Genomic DNA, 17,502 nt, shown 5'->3' with positions numbered 1-17,502 from the left:
AAGTTTACTTGGTGCAGTTAAGATTTAAACTTATTGATTTTAACATTGCTGTTCCATCTGAAATAACATCTTATGTGATGTTCTGGTAGAAATCTGTGATGTCTGGTAAATGTCAAAGAAATGTAAATACATTGTGTTGAATTCTGAGATCAGCAGCTATATGTGGTCATTGTTTACTGTTGCCCATACTGTTTTATCTACTTTCACGTACGTTTTATGTACTTAATTCTGGGTGAAACTTAAACACACGAAAATTTTCTCTTCAATAGAAATAAGATAATTTCTCTGTTCTTAATGACTGCTAAATGGATAAGCTGGATCAACCACCAAGATTTGAGAACTTCAGCACAGTGTTCATTGCTTTCCAATGAATGGCTGGGTGCTTTGTATTCACAGAAATCTAGAACTTGCCTAAACCAAGTGAACAAATATCATCTTGAGTATCAGATCAGTCTATAGCTCATAAAGCTATTATTTCTTCTCAAGGTCAAGTTTTCAGGTTGAGCAGAAGTTTCAGAGAAAAGGGTATATTTAGTCAAACATACGTGATACAGGAAGCTCTGCACTTTGCCTAGGTGGTTTTCAATATAACTTGATTCCCTTCCTACATTCTCAACACCAGAAGCAGTGGAAACATTACAAAAATTTTTTTCTATCACATGAAATTCCCACCCTCTGCAAAAATTCAGCTTCCTTTTACATCTAAAAATCTTTCACTTGTATTTAACCAGTTCATGTGAAGCAAAATCTCTCTTAAATAGGCTAGTTTCTGTATCATTCCTCCTCTTTAAAGCACTCAGCAAAATCAGCAGCTATGTTTTAAAGTACTAACATCCCTACAATATATATTTTAGCTTAAACACCATATTGAGAACTCTTCTCTGCTAAGTCAACAGATGTCTGCATTTAGAGGAAATTTACATGCCCTTTCCCTAGGTTTTTACAGTTTTAAAAACACTCTCAAGTAAACTGGATTTTGCTTAACAAAGCTTGATTTCTGCAGCATTAAGCAGAATGCAATCCATCTCATCAACACCTCTCTGTGCAGAAATCAGTGTGCTGAGACAACGTTAGCATATTCTTTTTTAAAAAAAAAAAAATCAGAGATGAACTCTTCCATGGAGCCAACCATCAGTTGGACACCATCAGGACAAATGCCAATGTACTCTCTCCAAGACACATCTTAATTTTTTTTCCAACTATAAAAACAAAACATTAAATGCATTTTGACCTTTTTTACCTTGGGCAACTTATTGTGGCAGTGAAATCTTTCTTGAATTCCTCCAATAGTCACCCATCTTACTCATGCTATAGCTTGACATTTATTGGTGAGGTCCTTTTCTCTCATCAACTTGGATAGAAAAGCTTTTGCTTTTTAGTTCATTGCATAAAACCTATTCAATATTATGTGACATGCCATCATTGTTTTGACATATATTTTCAAAAGTGGAACATTTTCAGTTTCTCCTACTGAACCTTTTTTTACTCAATATATGCTGGCATTTTTAGTTTCTCACCAACTATGTAACTATTTTTCTTCTAAGCAATATATTTTGTTGCTCGGTGACATGATTTTGAGACTTTTCGCTGAATGTGACCTTTTATTGACAAAAGCTTTACTCTATTTTGAAATTCCAACAGATGTTTAAAATAATCAGCACCTTTTCTTGTCAAATGGATGTGATTTTCAGTTAGGTGCCTTTCCAAGTTTTCTGGAGGCATTGCTGCATTTTAACGTGCATGCCACAGATAACACAAAATGCATCAATAAAACTTGCATTACTAGTCCATGGGAAATCCGGGGATAAATCAATATTTATCTAAAAATCCCATGTAGTAAAAGGAATTCTATTTTTGTTTCCCTCGATGTACTAGTGCAGTGAAAGCCAAGATCATAATCCTTCATCACTAAACATGTGGGAATTGTTTACAAATATAACTCTAGAATCTTCTTTCCTCTTCCATTCTGTCTTCAAAAATTGCCACATTGGACCATCAGACTTGTTTGTAAAATTAAAAAAAAAAACATAAAATATTTTAAGGGGTATAATAATTAGTGAAACTTAACAAAAGTAGTTACATCAGATTGATTATAATCTTCACAGCTGAAGATGGAGAAGCTCTATACAGTCAGCAAAAAAAAAAAAAGAAAAAAAAAGATCTGGAGCTGACTGTGGCTCAGATCATCAGTCCCTTATTGCAAAATTCAGGCTCAAATTGAAGAAAGAAAACCACTAAGCCATTCAGGTATGACCTAAATCAAATCCCTTATGATTATACAGTGGAGGTGACAAATAGATTCAAGGGACTAGATCTGGTAGACAAGGTATCTGAAGAACTATGGACAGAGGTCCATAACATTGTACAGAAGGTGGTGACCAAAATCATCCCAAAGAACATGAAATTCAGGAATGCAAAGTGGTTGTCTGAAGATGCCTTATGAACAGCCAAGAAAAGAAGAGAAGCAAAAGGCAAAGGAGAATGGGAAAGATATACCCGACTGAATGCAGAGTTCCGGAGAACAGAAAGGAGAGATAAGAAAAACTTCTTAATTGAAAAATGCAAAGAAATAGAGGAAAACAATAAAATTGGAAAGACTACAGATCTTTTTAAGAAAATTGGAGATACCAAGGGAAAATTTCATGCAATGATGGTTACAATAAAAGACAGAAACAGCAAAGATCTAACAGAAGCAGGAGAGATTTAAGAAGAGATGGCAAAATACACGGAAGAACTGTACAAAAATGGTCTTAATGACCCAGATAACCACAATGGTGTGGTCAGTCACCTAGAGCTGGACATCCTGGAGTGTGAAGTCTAGTGAGTCTTAGGAAGCATTACTGAAAACAAAGCCAGTGGAGGTGATGGAATTCCAATTGAACTATCTCAAATCCTAAAAGATGATGCTGTTAAAGTGCAACACAATATGTCAGCAAATTTGGAAAACTGAGCAGTGTTCATAGGACTAGAAAATGTCAGTTTTCATTTCAATCCAAATGAAAAGCAATGCCAAAGAATGCTCAAATTACTGTACAATTGCACTCATTTCACATACTAGCAAGATTATGCTCAAAATCCTTCAAGGTAGGCTTTAGCAGTATGTGAACTGAGAAGTTCCAGATATACAATCTGTATGTAGAAAAAGGAGAGGTGCCAGAGATCAAATTGCCAAATTCCATTGGATCATGGAAAAAGCAAGGGAATTGCAAAAATACTATCTACTTGTGCTTCATTGACTACTAGGAAGCCTTTGACTGTGTATATCACTACAAATTGTGGAAAATTCTTAAAGAGATGGAAATACCAGACACCTGACCTGCCTTCTGAGAAACCTGTATGCAGGATAGGAATCAACAGAACCAGACATGGAACAATGGACTGGTTCAAAATCGGGAAAGGAATGCATCAAGGCTGTATATTGTCACCTTGCTTATTTAACTTATATGATGAGTACAACATGAGAAATGCTAGGCTGGATGAAGCACAAGTTGAAATCAAGATTGCCAGGAGAAATATCAATAACCTCAGATATGCAGATGACACCACGCTAATGGCAGAAGGCAAAGATGAACTAAAGAGCCTCTTGATGAAGGTAACAGAGGAGCGTGAAAAAGTTGGCTTAAAACTCAGCTTATAAAAAACTAAGATCGTGGCATCTAGTACCATAACTTCAAGGCAAATAAATGGAGAAAAAGTAGAAACAGTGACAGATTTTATTTTCTTGGGCTCCAAAATCACTGCAGACAGTGACTGCAACCACAACATTAAAAGAGGCTTGCTTCTTGGAGGAAAAGGTATGACAAACCTAGACAGCATACTACAAAGCAGAGACATCACTTGGATGGCAAAAGTCCATATAGTCAAAGCTATGGGTTTTTGCAGTAGTCACATACAGATGTGAGATCTGGCCCATAGAGAAGGCTGAGCACTGAAGAGTTGATGATTTTAAGCTGTGGTGCTGGAGAAGACTTGTGAGAGTTCTTTGGACAGCAAGGAGATCAAACCAGTCAATCCTAAAGGAAATCAACCCTGACTATTTATTGTGAGGCTAATAGAGTTTTGCCAAGAGAACAAACTGGTCATAGCAAACACCCTCTTCCAACAACACAAGAGGAGACTCTACACATGGATATCACCAGATCGTCAACAATGACATCAAAGTGATTATATTCTTTGCAGCCAAAGATGGAGAAGCAATATACAGTCAGCAAAAACAAGACTAGGAGCTGACTGTGGCTCAGATCATGAAATCCTGATTGCAAAATTCAGACTTAAAGTGAAAAAAGGAGGGAAAACCACTAGACCATTCAAGTATAACTTAAATCAAATACCTTACAATTATACAGTGGAAGTGAGAAATAGATTAAAGGGATAAGATCTGAGAGAGAGAGTGCCTGACGAAATATGAATGGAGGTTCATGACATTGCACAGGAGGCAGGAATCAAGACCTGGTCAAGAAAAAGAAATGAGAAAAGGAAAAATGGTTCTCTGAGGAGGCCTTACAAATAGCTGTGAAAAGAGGAGAAGTTAAAGGCAACGGAGAACGGAAAGATATACCCATCGGAATGCAGAGTTCCAAAGAATAGCAAGGAGAGATAAGAAAACTTTCTTCAGTGATCAATGCAAAGAAATGGAGGAAAACAATAGAATGGAAAAGACTAGAGATCTCTTCAAGAAAATTAGAGATACCAAGGGAATACTTTATGTAAAGATGGGCACAATAAAGGACAGAAATGGTATGGACCTAACAGAAGCAGAAGATGTTAAGAACATGTGGCACGAATACATAGAAGAACTATACAAAAAAGATCTTCATGACCCAGGTAACTATGATGGTGTGATCACTCACCTAGAGCCAGACATCCTGAAATGTGAATTCCAGTGGGCCTTAGGAAGCATCACTACGAACAAAGCTAGTGGGGGTGATGGAATTCTAGCTGAGCTATTTCAAATCCTAAAAGATGATGCTGTGAAAGTGCTGCACTCAATATGCCAGGAAATTTAGAAAACTCAGCAGTGGCCACAGGACTAGAAAAGGTCAGTTTTCTTGACAATCCCAAAGAAAGGCAATACCAAAGAATGCTCAAACTACCGCACAATTGCACTCATCTCACAAGCTAGCAAAGTAATGCTCAAAATTCTCCAAGGAAGGCTTCAACAGTACATGAACCGTGAACTTCCAAATGTTCAAACTGGATTTAGAAAAGGAAGAGGAACCAGAGATCAAATTGCCAACATCCACTGGATCATGGAAAAAGCAAGAGAGTTCCAGAAAAACATCTATTTCTGCTTTATTGACTATTCCAAAGCCATTGACTGTGCAGATCACAATGAACTCTGGAAAATTCTGAAAGAGATGGGAATACCAGACCACCTGACCTGCTTCTTGAGAAATCTGTATGCAGGTCAGGAAGCAACAGTTAGAACTGGACATGGAACAACAGACTGGTTCCAAGTCGGCGAAGGAGTACGTCAATGCTGTATATTGTCACCCTGCTTATTTAACTTACATGCAGAGGACATCATGAGAAATGCTGGGCTGGACAAAGCACAAGCTGGAATCAATATTGCCGGTAGAAATATCAATAATCTCAGATATGCAGATGACACCACCCTTATGGCAGAAAGCGAAGAAGAAATAAAGAGCCTCTTGATGAAAGTGAAAGAGGAGAGTGAAAATCTTGGCTTAAAACTCAATTCAGAAAACTAAGATCATGGCATCTGGTCCCATCAGTTCATAGCAAATAGATGGGAAAACAATGTAAACAGTGACAGACTTTATTGCTATGGGCTCCAAAATGCTGCAGATGGTGACTGCAGCCATGAATTTAAAAGACTCTTGCTGCTTGGAAGAAAAGTGACGACCAGTCTAGACAGAATATTAAAAAGCAGAGACATTACTTTGCCAATAAAATGTCCATCTAGTCAGGTTATTGTTTTTCCGGTAGTCATGTATGGATGTGAGACTATAAAGAAATCTGAGCACCAAAGAATTTATGCTTTTGAACTGTTGTGTCGGAGAAGACTCTTGAGAGTTCCTTGGATGAAAGGAGATCCAACCAGTCCTTCCTAAAGGAAAGCAGTCTGAGATTTTCATTGGAAGGACTAATGTTGCAGCTGAAACTCCAATACTTTGGCCAACTGATATGAAGAACCCACTCATTTGAAGCGACCCTGATGCTGGAAAAGATTGAAGACAGGAGGAGAAGGGGATGACAGAGGATGAGATGGTTGGATGCCATCACTGACTCAATGGATATGAGTTTGAGCAAACTCTGGGAGTTGGTGACAGACAGGAAGGCCTGGCATGCTGCAGTCCATGGGGTTGCAAAGAGTTGGACATGACTGAGTGACTGAACTGAACTGATTCATTGTGAGGACTGATACTGAAGCTGCAGTTCTAATACTTGGACCACCTGAGGTGAACAGCCAACTCATTGGTAAAGATCCTGACACTGGGAAAGATTGAGTGTAGGAAGAGAAGGAGGCAACAGAGGATTAGATGGTTGGATGGCATCAATGACACAATGGACATGAGTTTGAGTAACTCAAGGAGATAGTGAGGCCTGGCATCCTGCAGTTCATGGAAGCCCAACGAACTGGACATGACTTAGCAACTGAACAACAAGAAATCCTAGAGTAATTCACTTTTAACCTATGCAATTTATGGTTTACAGTGATTATTTATAACAGCAGCAAGGCTACAGAAAGACAGTTAAGTTATGGAACATAATTTTTTAATAGTGAAAATTTCCCTCTGGTTGTCTATTTACTTCAGAAAAGTTGTTTTTTAGGAAAACAGTTGAAAGCCTGTGGGACCAACAGTGCTGAAAGGGATTAAAAGGCTCAGTGATGTGGACAAGTTGGGGTAGAAAAATTATGCAAGGCTACAGGTTATACCAGAGGTTTCAGTGGGAAACCTGAGGGAACAAACCCTTCACCAAGGCCTTCAGGAATGCCCTGGATGGATGGGCACCACCATCTCTATTTGCCGGTCACAAGCTTGGCGAGTTAATAATAATGGGGTTGAGTAGGTACCAAAGCTGCAGCAAGACGACTGCAATTACTGCAATAACTGATAAGTTCAGAAGGACAGCCAAGGAAGCTTTAGTTCAGTTCAGTTCAATCTCTCAGTCATGTCTGACTCTTTGCGATCTCATGAACCACAGCATGCCAGGCCTCCCTGTCCATCACCAACTCCCGGAGTTTACTTAAACTCATGTCCATTGAGTCAGTGACGCCATCAAACCATCTCATCCTCTGTCATCCCCTTCTCGTCTTGCCTTCAATCTTTCCTAGCATCAGGGTCTCTTCACATGAGGTGGCCAAAGTATTGGAGTTTCAGCTTTAGCATAAGTCCTTCCAATGAACAAACACCCAGGACTGGTCTCCTTTAGAATGGACTGGTTGAATCTCTTTGCAGTCCAAGTGACTCTCAAGAGTCTTCTCCAACACCACAGTTCAAAAGCATCAATTCTTGGGCACTCAGCTTTCTTTCTAGTCCAACTTTCACATCCATACATGACTACTAGAAAAACCATAGCCTTCACTAGATCGGCCTTTGTTGGCAAAGTAATGTCTCTGCTTTTTAAAATGCTGTCTAGGTTGGTCATAACTTTCCTTCCAAGGAGTAAGCGTCTTTTAATTTCATGGCTGTAGTCACCATCTTCAGTGATTTTGGAGCCCCACAAAATAAAGTCAACCACTGTTTCCACTGTTTCCCCACCTATTTGCCATGAAGTGATGCGACCAGATACCATGATATTAGTTTTCTGAATGTTGAGCTTTAAGCCAACGTTTTCACTCTCCTCTTTCATTTTCATCAAGAGGCTTTTTAGTTCCTCTTCACTTTCTTCCGTAAAGGTGGTGTCATCTGCATATCTGAGGTTATTGATATTTCTCCTGGCAATCTTGATTCCACCTTGTGCTTCATCCAGCCCAGCATTTCTCATGATGTACACTGCATGAAAGCTAAATAAACAGGGTGACAATATACAGCCTTGACGTATTCCTTCTCCTATTTGGAGGGGGGTGATTAATAGAATACAGTATCTATAGTGATAATACAGGTTAGCAGTCAACACGGGTGTTGCTTAATACATACATATATATATACACACATAAACAAAAGAAAATAAATATGCATGTGCAAGATTGTAGGTGGGCCACCTTATTGCAAGTCACATTCTTTTGCAAAGATTCTCAACTTGATTCAGTTTTCAGATTCAGAACAGTTTATTTGAATGGGCAGTAAAAACCCGAGGAAAAAGAACCATGCAAAACCATGGCAGGTATAGACTATAATGTTCTCCCCAAAGATATTTAGGGCCATTTACTCAGGTGACTGATTGCAAAGATGTAGTGATATACAGACATTTTGAAGGTTATCAGATGCAGGGTCTGAGTTGACATTGCAGGGCTGTTAGAGTCTATTCAATGTAACTAGTCCTGTAAAGATGAAACCTTTTGATCACAGACTTTCAAGGAACCCCTACTGACATCTTGCAGAATCCTAGGATTCCAGAGAACCCTACTTAACAAACTCTGTATAGACGTTACTTCTTCTTCCTCTCACTCATTTCCCCTCATTTTTTTTTTTTTAATGAATCTCTTTTCCCTGTTTAAATTGCTATTTTTCCCTCCTCTCTGCTGTCTGTGAGGCCTAACCTTATATTGTCCTGTGGGGGAAACGACAACTCTCCAAGTAAGCCTGTGAGTTTTGAACATTTATTTCTGTTTTGGAGTATGCTGGAGGAGAAAGAATGACATTCAATGTGCCATTAAGAAAGAACAGGAGAAAACAATTCCATAAGATTACTATGGGATGTAATCCTGTCACATATCTTTTTAGCAAAGAATTTTGGAGCTCTAGAAAAGTCTAGATAGTATTAATTATAATATTTAAATTTAAATAAAAGATTTCTGTATAACCCTCTCAAACTTCCATCAACTCCCTTTCTTTCCCATACATTCCCATGACTCATAATTTTTATACTTTTTTCAACTGACTTATTTTTTCCTGATAGGTAGGTTATAGTTCATCCTATAGAAAACAAAACAAAACAAAGCACATAACTACTTGGTTGGTTCTTCCACCATCTCTAATTCCTAGTTTGCTGATTTAATGTAAATTTTAATTCTTATCTCTAATGCTTCCCATTTGTTTTATATCAATTTATGATTTTAAAGATTTTTTTGCTACAAATTATTAAACATCTCTATCAGTAGGTTGAAAAAAAAAGCAAAAATCACACCCTGGCAAAAAAAGGGGGGTGAATATTTGATGACAGACACAGCATTCCAGGGAAGACGCAGCCTTGTAATTAGGTTAGAAGACTGTCAGTTGATGATTTTTTCAGTGGGACTACCTGCTTCCCAACAGCTTAAACATATTTTTATGTCAAAATGAGGACCATGCAGATCTGAATGACAAAAACCTGAGGTGGAGGATATCAAAGATTTTTTCTTATTATTCTTTTACTTATGTCTCCAGTATATCATAGAATTAGATGTTCCACAAAGCATATTTCCCAGTACATGTAACAACTCCTTTTAAATGACAGTTAAAATATACATTCTACTCATTTTGGTGAAAATATATCAAATCATCTTTACACATTTCACTGACTTTCTAGACTGTTCACTCTTGAATTTTAAGGGCGTTCTTATCAAATGAAGAAGGTCCTTAATCCCCACCATCATGTTTGTTAACTCATTTCCCCGTAATACCACTGGTGTGGGAAGCTTCTCACTTCAGCGAGAGCTTTTGTTCATGACAGAGTCTCTGCTCTGTGTTTCTGACTTCTTTCACATCCTGGTGGGCTAGAATTAACAATATTATGGAAGTCCGAAGTCCTACGTTTTCTTCTCTCCTGAAGCCAAATTACAAGCTCAGCCAAAGTGGGCAAGCCTTCTTCTCCTTCAACTCTGAACCTGTTTGCACTTTCTCTTTTCGCAGGGGGAAATTCCCTAGGGAAATTTTAGTCCTTAGGAGACTGAGATATCCCTCTTGTGAGATTATTAAAGGAATTCTCAGCCTTTCCTGTAAACAACATTTTAGATCCAAACTTTTAGACTTACAGACTGACAGGAACTTGTCTGACTTCTATGTTGAAATGATTAGGCTACACATGGGATTCTTGACTTAAATGCATCCATAAATAAAGAGCCTCAAGAGACTACTTCTTTCACTTACGTTCTTTTTCTTCCATATGTATACTATGCATATGAGGAGCTTTCAAAACAGAGGCATAAAGTTCCTCGGGCCACTAGAACCAGTTATCTGGAGAGGCTCAAAAATGGCACCAAGGATGGCCATCTGAAATTTGGTAACACTGTAGAGGTATTTCTATGTTTAGCCTACTGTGACCAGAGTTGAGCACTACCTGTGATAGTCATTGCAAGTATGCTTTGTTGCAAATTACCAGGTTGAAAATATAGTTTCACATTCAGAAGACCTGGAACGTTCCTGGTTCTGCAACTCATTAGCTCTATATAACCAGGGTTAATTATTTTACATTTATCATCCTCAAATTTCTTACCTGTAAAAAGAGATTAATGCTTAATGTTGAGCATTAAAAACTCAGTTGAGTTTTGTTGAAGATTATATGATATAATGGGGCTTCCCGGGTGGTGCTAGTGGTAAGAACCCACCTGCCAATGCAAGAGACTTAAGAGAAATGGATTCAATCCCTGGATTGGGAAGATCCCCTGGAGTGGGACATGACTGAAACAATGGCATGGCACAGCATATGATATAATGTGAAATCTTGAACATTGCAAATTGCTACACAAATATAAGGATGTATATTAGTAGGGAGCACAGAAATAAGGAATTATAGAAGAGGAAGCAAGAAGGAACATATGTCATCACTTTGTCTAACCATCTTTCTAGAACCTTTGCAAGGGACAAGAATTACTAGACTGTTCATAGCCTGAGACATTCACTGGGACTCATTCAACTGGAGGGAGGGGTTAACTATACACAGAATATAGGGCCTTAAGTTCTACTTCCTTTCTTGTAGTCTGTGAATCTATGTGCCTTGCGTATCTGGCAAGGCTTACCTCAGCAGGCCTAGCTTTCGTGTGGTTCCCTGTGTTCTGACAGTGGCTAAGTAGATAAAGTAGGTTCCACCCGTATCCACATAGACAAGAAAGTCAGCAATGACCCAGGTTCAGAGAAACTGAGCAAAGGGAGTGCCATATGTTCTTCAAGGCTAAATAAATCCTTTCACATCAACAGCATTTATCAGAAGATCCGTGTACCTGGAAGAATAAAAAAATTACCTTATATTAACAAAGCTTATTCTTCATTAACTATCATGGTATTACTACTTTTGCATTTGGTTCTATTGGCAGAAACTTCTAGAGGGAGGGAGAGTAAGTATTTGTATTCCAGCACCAAAACTGCATCTCAAACTTGTAACACTAGGCAGGGGATATAGAGGAAAAAAAAAAAATTATCATGAGCTCTTGGGGGTCAATTTCTAGTAAGGGATACAAATGCCTAAATAAATAGTTACAACAGCAGTAAAATAAAGTGGCAAGAATGTGCAAACTGTATTTGGCTGCAACCAGGTCTGGAGAGCTCAGGAAGGATTCCAGGATGCCGTGAAGCCTGAGTTGAATCTTAAAGGGTAAGCAAATGTCAGCTCAGGGAAGATAATTAGAAGTTGCTTGAGGTAGAGAAAGAAGCATGAGTAAACGCACAGGGTTGTTTGAGTAGAAAATTGTTAGCAGTGTGAAACTGTTGAAGCATAAAGTTCAAGGAAGAGTGAAGTAATGAGAGATACAGCTGGAACACAAGGCAGGGGATGCGTAATGAAGGGTTTATGACACGTCAGGGACTTGAATTTTATCCTGGAGTCAAAAGGCGAGTGTTGAAGGGTTTTGGGTAGATAGGGTGGCATGGCCATATTTGCATTTATGAAAACAAATTTTGGCAGCCCAGCACTTGGTACATTTGAGAGGAATAAGACCAGAAACCTGTTAGGAGGCTCATTCAGAAATAAATTAGGTCAGAAATATAATGTAGGACTTTAGCATTAAGTACATAAATATGTACATGTAAAGCACCTATGTGTTTACAATAAGTATTATATATAAGTTTTAAGCAGAGACTTAAAAAACTATAATATTTAATGCTTTCTCCCATTTTATATATGTACTATGCATATATGTAGTGTTTTCAAAATAGAGGCATATCTGAATGCCTTGGGAAATTGAATTAGGACATGTGGATGGGCTCAAGAATGGCTTCAGGGATAAGCCTATGAATTTTGAGGATGCTGCCGAGATATTTCTAACATATTTAGTCATTCTGTCATCCACTTTAAAATCACTCATGCATGGGCATTTGCAGTATGCGTGGTTCAAAATTGCTTCGTTGATAATATCACAGCATTTTATACTAAAAGTCTACCTTGCTGTTACTGACATCTTGGAATATGATATGTTTTTATTATGATGACAAATAATGGTTTGCTTTTCTTCTATTAGAGAAAATGAATTGAAACCTTCAGGACAGTATTTGCGTGAGCTCTGTTCACAAGTTTCTCTGAAGTGAATTCATCAATTAAATGATTAATAATTTCAGTTGCTAGTCATCCAAGAAACATCATGCTTGACTACATTTTAGTGTGATATAATCATTACTTATGACTAGGGCTTCCTCCTTCACCAAACAAAATTTACGATGTTTACTCGGGTGAACTCCAGCATGCAGGTTAAGTCACAGAATTGCCAAGGTAAGGGAGAAAGTCAAGGATCTACTGTCTTCAAAGTGTTCCTCTGGGATATCTGATATTTCTTGAGGTATGACATTTCACATTTTTCTGCCTGGTACTTTTCTATATGTGATTATATCATAGTAACAAAAAAATCAATATGATTGTTAAAGGATAACAGAGCATCATCACATATTCAGAACACACAGGTATTAAGCACCTATCGCAGGAATGACTTAGTGGAAAGACATGATATTCTGATCTAGATTCAACTCCAAGGCCCAGCACTTCTTGGAAATGTGACCAAAAGCAAGTACTTAGCTTCTAAGTGGTTTTCTCCTACAAATTGTGAGTAATAAAACCTACCTATTGGTGCTAGTGGTAAAGAAGCCGCCTGCTAATGCAGGAGATGCAAGAGATGTGGGTTTGATTCCTGGGTCGGGAAGATCCCCTGGAGGAGGGCATGGCACCCACTCCAGTATTCTTGCCTGGGAAATCTCACGGACAGAGGAGCCTGGTGGGCTACAGTCCATGGGTCTCAAAGAGTCGGCCATGACAGCAACAGCATGCACAGAGTTATTTTAAAAACTGGATGTGGCAAAGTATTTAAAGTGCCCAGATTGGCAAATAGGAGGCATTCTATAAATATTGTTTTGTTTTTATTCTTTGTTGTCACTTTCTGATAATTGATCATTATCTCCCTTTACCATTGGCTGCTCTTTTTCAGTCCTTTTTCATCTCTTTTTTGCTAATTGTTGGAGTACTATAGAAGTGTGACCTGTGACACTCTTTTTTTGGTAACTATAGTGTCAGGTGGCATCGTCCATTTCCAAGAACATTTCTCAGTGTGCTTATGACTCCCAAATCTTTATCCAGGCCACAGCTTCCTCCAGTAACTCTGGATTTGTGTATCCAGTTGCATACTTGAAATTACTACTTAGATGCTTAATAGACACTATCGAATAAATGTTCATTATGTTATTATTACTATAAATATTATTACTGTAATTGCAAATGCTGATGATGTATCAGCAGGAAAAACAGATGGAATTCTCTCTCCATATGCTTATACTCTACAAATGCTGTTTATAATAATAAAAATAAATAATATAAAGTATGATAGCAATAAGTGCTTTGGATAAAAATAAAGCAGGTTAAATAGATATTTATTACTGCACAACAAACTATCCCAAAATTTAGTAGCTTAAAGCAATTCATATTTATCATCTCCCATTTTTGTGAGTTAGGAATACAGGCACTGCTTAGCTGGGTAGTTTCAGCTCAGGGTCTTTCATGAAATTTTGGTTGATATATTGACCAGGGTTGTTATTTGTGTCTGGAGGATCTGCTTCCAAGATGGCTCATTCATGTGGCTGTTGGTAGGAGATCTAAGTTCCTCATCACATGAACCTTTCCTTGGGAATTTTTGCATCACCTTACACACAACAGGGAGGTTGTCTTCTCTCAAAAAAAGTGATCTGAGAGAATGAAAGCATAATTCTTTGCCTGGCCTCTCAGATTTATAGTTAATCTGACATCTTCACTTCAGCTTCATTTCTGAAAGTTGTCTTTTAGGTGATTTCTGCCCCCAGGTGATACAGCCTACATCTATACCAATCTATCGTATCCTAGTCCTGCATTCTAGAATTCCAGCTTAGATTTTTTTTAGCAATCAGATCATTTATTTTAAAATGTTCATTTTGTTATTATTACTATAAATATTATGACTACAATTGTAAATGCTGATGATATATCAGGAGGAAAAACAGATGGAATTCTCTCTCCATATGCTTATACTCTACAAATGATAAGTTTACAACAATCAAAATAAATAGTATATAGTATGATAGCAATAAATGCTTTGGATAAAAATAAAGCAGGTTAAATCGTTAAATAATACCATTTTAAATGTTAAATGATACATTTTGAAAAACCACACCCCTGAAACAATGGAAAGTAATAAGCTGAAAAAAGGTAATTGTGTAAGAAGTACTAGCTACACGTTTCTAAAGAAACAGATATACTAGGCTGGAACCAGTGGAGCTGTGGTGGGAATTTCATGAGTTCTGTGTATTTAATTATGAAGACTAGTTCCTGTTCTTCCTTATTGGCCTGATGGAAAAGAATATGACTTAAGTGAAGAGAGATCCATTCAAAAAGCTGTTAACAGGAATTCCAGGGGAGGGGAGGAGGGTCCACCCTAAGCACTGCAGTATGTTATTTCTCCATGGCATATATTGATTCAGCACTAGAAAGGCTTAAAGTCAGTATACAATCAAGGGGTGGTATCACAAGAGGAATGAAAAGTGAAAGCGAAAGAAATTCATTGGTAAAGTATCTGTGAAAGCACTTCTAACCCTGAGAGAAAGCCTTAAAAGAAAGCTGAAGGGCAGGATTATCTCCATCTGCAAAGGAATGAAGAAGCAATGAACACTGTGTAAAGAACAAAAGAAGGTCCAGAAAATTAAAACCTCTAAGATCTGGATCCTATGACAGTGTAATCAGAAATACTTCAACAAAATGGCAATGCCTTGTGTTCACAAGGATGTGCAGCGATGGGAATTCACACTCACTGCCGGTAAGTGTGTAAGTGGACTGAAGAGGGTTTTAACCTGCGTAATGCAGCTCAGACAGCCATTTTGCTTTTTTGCATTTCTTTTCCATGGGGATGGTCTTGGTCCCTGTCTCCTGTACAGTGTCACGAACCTCCGTCCAGAGTTCATCTAGCACTCTATCAGATCTAGTCCCTTAAATCTATTTCTCACTTCCACTGTATAATCATAAGGGATTTGGTTTAGGTCAATCTGAATGGTCTAGTGGTTTCCCTACTTTCTTTAATTTAAGTCTGAATTTGGCAATAAGGAGTTCATGATCTGAGCCACAGTCAGCTCCTGGTCTTGTTTTTGCTAACTGTATACAGCTTCTCCATCTTTGGCTGCAAAGAATATAATCAATCTGATTTCGGTGTTGACCATCTGGTGATGTCCATGTGTAGAGTCTTCTCCTGTGTTCTTGGAAGAGGGTGTTTGCTATGACCAGTGTGTTCTCTTGACAAAACTCGATTTTCCTTTGGCCTGCTTCATTCCATGCTCCAAGGCCAAATTTGCCTGTTACTCCAGGTGTTTCTTGACTTCCTACTTTTGCATTCCAGTCCCCTATAATGAAAAGGACATCTTTTTTGGGTGTTAGTTCTAAAAGGTCTTGTAGGTCTTCATAGAACCATTCAACTTCGGCTTCTTCAGCGTTACTGGTTGGGGCATAGGCCTGGATTACTGTAATATTGAATGGTTTGCCTTGGAAACGAACAGAAATCATTCTGTCATTTTTAAGACTGCATCCAGGTACTGCATTTCGGACTCTTTTGTTGACCATGATGGCTACTCCATGTCTTCTAAGGGATTCCTGCCCACAGTAGTAGATATAATGGTCATCTGAGTTAAATTCACCCATTCCAGTCCATTTTAATTCACTGATTCCTAGAATGTCTATGTTCACTCTTGCCATCTCCTGTTTGACCACTTCCAATTTGCCTTGATTCATGGACCTAACATTCCAGGTTCCTATGCAATACTGCTCTTTACAGCACTGGACCTTGCTTCCATCATCGGTCACATCCACAACTGGGTATTGGTTTTGCTTTTGCTCCATCCCTTTATTCCTTCTAGAGTTACTTCTCTACTGATCTCCAGCAGCCTATCGGGCACCCACCGACCTGGGGAATTCCTCATTCAGTATCCTATCATTTTGCCCTTTGTTACTGTTCATGGGGTTCTCAAGGCAAGTATACTGAAGTGGTTTGCCATTCCCTTCTCCAGTGGACCACATTCGGCTGTGGTCCATGTGATCAGATCGGCTAGTTTCCTGTGATTATGATTTCAGTGTGTCTGCCCTCTGATGGCCCCTCTCAATACCTACCGTCTTATTTGGGTTTCTCTTACCTTGGGCGTGGGATATCTCTTCACAGCTGCTCCAAGAAAGCGCAGCCGCTGCACCTTACCTTGGACGAGGGGTATCTCCTCAAGGCCGCCCCTCCTGACCTTGAATGTGGAGTAGCTCCTCTCGGCCCTCCTGCGTCCATGCAGCCACCGCCTATTGGACATGGGGTAGCTCCTCTCGGCCGCTGGCCCTGGCCTCAGGTGTGGGGTAGCTCCTCATGGCCACACCTCTTTGCATGGTTAGTTGCGCCAGGGCAGGCGTCTCTCGTGTATTTTCACAAATAGCTGTGAAAAGAAGAGAAGCAAAAAGCATAGGAGAAAAGGAAAGATATAAGCATCTGAATGCAGAGTTCCAAAGAATAGCAAGGAGAGATAAGAAAGCCTTCCTCAGTGATCAATATAAAGAAATAGAGGAAAACAACAGAATAGGAAAAACAAGAGATCTCTTCAGGAAAATTAGAGATTCCAAGGGAACATTTCATGCAAAGATAGGCTCGATAAAGGACAGAAATGGTATGGACCTAACAGAAGCAGAAGATATTAAGAAGAGGTGGCAAGAATACAATGAAGAACTGTACAAAAAGATCTTCATGACCAAGATAGTCACGATAACGTGATCACTGACCTAGAGCCAGACATCTTGGAATGTGAAGTCAAGTGGGCCTTAGAAGGCATCACTACGAACAAAGCTAGTGGAGGGGATGGAATTCCAGTTGAGCTATTTCAAATCTTGAAAGATGATGCTGTGAAAGTGCTGCACTCAATATGCCAGCAGATTTGGAAAACTCAGCAGTGGCCACAGGACTGGAAATGGTCAGTCTTCATTCCAATCCCAAAGAAA

This window comes from Moschus berezovskii, chromosome 7, assembly GCF_049115385.1.
Source record: "Moschus berezovskii isolate FMDL1 chromosome 7, NW_MosBer_1.0, whole genome shotgun sequence".
NCBI lineage: Eukaryota > Metazoa > Chordata > Mammalia > Artiodactyla > Moschidae > Moschus > Moschus berezovskii.
Note: the sequence above shows the minus strand (reverse complement) of the source record.